Source organism: Armigeres subalbatus, chromosome 1 (assembly GCF_024139115.2).
Source record: "Armigeres subalbatus isolate Guangzhou_Male chromosome 1, GZ_Asu_2, whole genome shotgun sequence".
Classification (NCBI taxonomy): Eukaryota; Metazoa; Arthropoda; class Insecta; order Diptera; family Culicidae; genus Armigeres; species Armigeres subalbatus.
This window is the reverse complement of record NC_085139.1, coordinates 289,715,149-289,719,149: the sequence shown is the minus strand read 5'-3', so window position 1 is coordinate 289,719,149 and position 4,001 is coordinate 289,715,149. Positions and strand designations below refer to the sequence as shown.

General features: G+C 43.5%; 1 pseudogene; it reads right to left on the bottom strand.

The window, feature by feature from the left end:
• Positions 1–462: 462 nt before the first annotated feature.
• LOC134207443 (ER membrane protein complex subunit 3-like) lies at positions 463–3,348 on the bottom strand (annotated as a pseudogene).
• Positions 3,349–4,001: the final 653 nt, after the last annotated feature.

Genomic DNA, 4,001 nt, shown 5'->3' with positions numbered 1-4,001 from the left:
ACGCGACGAATTTCTTGGATGCAGTACTATTAATACCATTTATAGTGCCATGCAATAGAAATTTCATGCTGTTCTGGTTCTATATTTTTCTTAAATAATAGTTGTAAACATTTTAATATTTATTTAAAGTTGGCATACGAACTGTTTTTGCCGAACATAATATTTATCTGTGATAATATAAAACGAAATGTTTTCAATTTTTTCAACAATGTTGTCATCAAAGAACGTAATTATCTTTTTTTTTTCAGAACTAGGAGCTGTTTCACAATTTCCGGTGATGTTTTATGAGAGCCCATTTTCAGCGATTTTGATCTTGAAGACAAAAATAGAATATCGCCAAATATACTGACACCAGATGGTATTTCTGACGAATCTTATCAAATACACATTTTCTAATTTTTATGATTTGCACACATAGATTTACGGACAACGTTGATTAATTTACGTTTTGATATGAACTAGTCAGAGCTTGTTAAGAATATGGATAAAATCAAACCTTCTTGTTTCGTAATCCGTCCAGAGTGTACTAACGTTAATTTCAAGGGAACCAAATCTGCAGTGCCATTGAGTGATTTCTAAGCTTGATTCCAGACCAATATTTTTCAAAATAATACTGCAAAATAGCCGAAACGAAGCCCAGAAAGTTTATGTGCTCATTATAATATGAATTTTACGGCCTACTTTGATTGAATAAATGACAAGTTTCCGTCATGCGGAACTCAATAAATATTAAGGCACTGTGGAAGATTTAAGGCAAATTTCTGCAACCGAATTCGCGTCCGTTACATTCTTTATTACCCAAAGATTCTATCCAAGATAAAATCTAAGCGAAAAGTGGAGGGAGTAGGTAAATAAATCGATTTTTCATCATATTTTACAAAAATTAAGGCGTTCTCCAAGTTAGTTCATGGTCAAGTCGAGTCAGACACTACTATATATTACTCTCCGAGATACAGAAAAAATATGTGAAAATAAATATTCCACATAGATACAAAATTAAACTTTTTAGTTTAATCAAATTTTGGACATAAACACACATTTTTTACATAAAATGCATTGCATCTCAGAATCAAAAGCCTTTTCAAAGATAGTTCCTTCCCAAGAGTTGCTCATAATACTGAATTCTTGATTTTTGCAGAAGACACCATCATCCTATCATGCTTGTATAAAAAGTTAGCTGAAGCGCCGCTCCAGCGGTAGAGTTCCGAACTAAATTTTCATCACCATATAAAGGCCTACTTATCATGCAACAACTTTGTGGAAGATACCAAACTTCTATGAGGCAACCCTAAGGAGTTATTTATTAATGCCATGATTTCATGATATCCGACCACAGTGCGTGCCAAGTGCAGCGGTTGCGGTGCTTCCAATAGCGGATCGAATATCTCTCCAGCCATCTTCAAGAGATGCTGCGCCTAGCTGCTCTTCCGTTGGGAGTGTGCCCTTCAATCTGCTGCGCGTAGTCTTGGGCTAGTCTACGGTCTTGTAGCCGCCCAATGTTTAACCGCGGTGGATGACTCCGACGACTTGAGCGCAGGCATACTGCAACGAGGTAGTGGTCGGATTCAATATTCGCACTGCGGTAAGTGCGTACGTTCGTGATGTCGGAGAAGAATTTGCCGTCGATTAGAACGTGGTAGATTTGGTTTTCCGTTACTTGATTAGGTGATTTCCATGTGGCCTTGTGGATATTCTTGCGGGGGAAGAAAGTGCTTCGGACTACCATTCCGCGGGAGGCTGCAAAGTTTATGCATCGTTGGCCGTTGTCGTTCGATACGGTATGCAGACTATCCGGTCCGATGACCGGTCTATACATTTCCTCCCTACCTACCTGAGCGTTCATGTCACCGATGACGATTTTGACGTCCCGCAGTGGGCATTCATCGTATGTCTACTTCAGCTGTGCATAGAACGCTTCTTTCTCATCAGGTCTCCCTTCGTGTGGGCAGTGCACGTTGATGATGCTTTAGTTGAAGAAACGGCCTTTTATCCTCAGCTTGCAAATCCTTGCGTTGATTGGATGCCACCCAATCACACGTTGGAGCATCTATCCCAGCATTATGAAGCCGGTTCCTAGCTCGTTGGTGGTGTCATAGCTTTGGTAGAAGGTAGCCGCTCGATGCCCGCTTTTCCACACTTTTTGTCCTGTTCAGCAAATCCTAGCCTAGCGGCTTGCAGTTCCATGTTCCAAGCTTCCAATCGTGATCCTTTATACGTCGCCTAGGTCTTTGCCGATTATATCGAGTCGCATTATCTCTTATATTGTTCGTAATTATTGGTTTTCCAGGCGGCTTATTGGGCCTGCGCAAGGGCTCGTGTCGTGTCAGGGCTGTTTAGCGTCCCACCTAACACCAGGACTTGGGCTTGTGCGCTTTGAGCGGCGCTTCCCACTCTGCTTGGAAGGCGGTTTTAAGATCCTGAGGCATGGCTACTGCTGCTCCGGACATCTAGTTTTGCATGGTTTGCGTCTGAACAGCAGTATTGTTCTCTCCCAGAACCAGTGTGTAGAATGTAGATGCTTCTCAGGCCGAACACATTCAGAAAGTACCACGACGCGGATGATACCCAGACCAATTCGATACCCCGCTGCAGCATCGGCTTGAAGCGCAGCGCCAGCGGGAATGGAACCTTCGTCGTCACGAACCAGTCGCGCCTGAACCTAGAAATAACCCGTTTCCTCATTGATGATGTAATTCCGTCTCATAGCGAACGACTGCCGGATAAGGAATTTGCCGTTCTCACGGAGAAGCCACGTGCGGATCATTACCTGACTGTCTTGAATCTCTGTCAATACAACCTTTTTCGGGGATGAAATCAATAATAAAAAGTAGCGGCAGAAACACCCAACTTTTCAATGTCTGCAAAATCTAGCAGAATTTACCACAAAATCCCTGAAATTTCTTCATACTTATATTTTATGCGAAGGCGCATTGATTATATATACTGTCCAATAAGTAAAATATTTTCCAAAAAATAAATCCTCATTTACTGACTAACTCAGTTATGTTCACATAAACAAACTACCTTTATTACCGATTGTAATGTTTATTTGACATTCCTCGTTTATGCTGACATCTCGGTAATGTAAAATATTGCTGTTGAAATTACTGGGCGAACCGTAGTCCAAAACTCAGTAAAATTTTACCGACTTCGGTAAAATAAAGTAGCTGTGTCTATTTACCCTGCGGCAATCTACCGGGTAAGAAAGGTAAGCAATATAATCGACGAGTCTCCTTCTCCTGGAGAGACTCTAGGACTGATCCCCGAAATACCGCCTTACTTGAATCGTGCGAAACTGCGCACCTTGTACCACTCAACAATGGTCTGCCCACCTTCTTCAAAGGCCATTCGGCCTCTCGGCCACTGCTATCATCGTGGCCGTCGCTAGTCGGTCTATTCTACCCGCTCTCTGGGAAGTATCTACAGACTCATTTGGGAGCATCTACCAGAGGCCAAGATGGCGCTATAATGCCGCCAACTGGGATGCATATAACCTCTACATCCAACGCACGTTTGAACGAAACGCTCCCACAACCCTTCCTGGAAAGGCACTCCACTGGTGGTCGGATGATACGCGTCGGGCGGTTAAATGGTCATCCTGATAAGGGAAATGCCCTTCAGACCTACAAAGAAAAGCACTATGAATGCAGGTCAGTAATATTTGAAGCCAAGAAGCAAACAGTGGGAGGACTTCCTCGATTCAGTCAACCCGGCTCAATCCGCTGCCGAACTCTAGGGGAAAGTCAACGCGCTTAGTGGCAAGCGAAGATCTTCCCCCATCCACCTCGATACACCTGGTAGTACCATTACCGATCCCACCGAAGTAGCCAACACGCTTGGGGAGTACTTTGCCGGGCTAGCGTCGGTGAACGGCTACTCCACCGAATTCCAGCTGACAATCACTGGTAGCACTGGTGGTTGTGTGGCCAAGGACGTCGAGAGGTTGGTGAACCGGCAGCTGCGCGACAAACTAGAAGCCTGGGTATGGTTCCGTCACATAT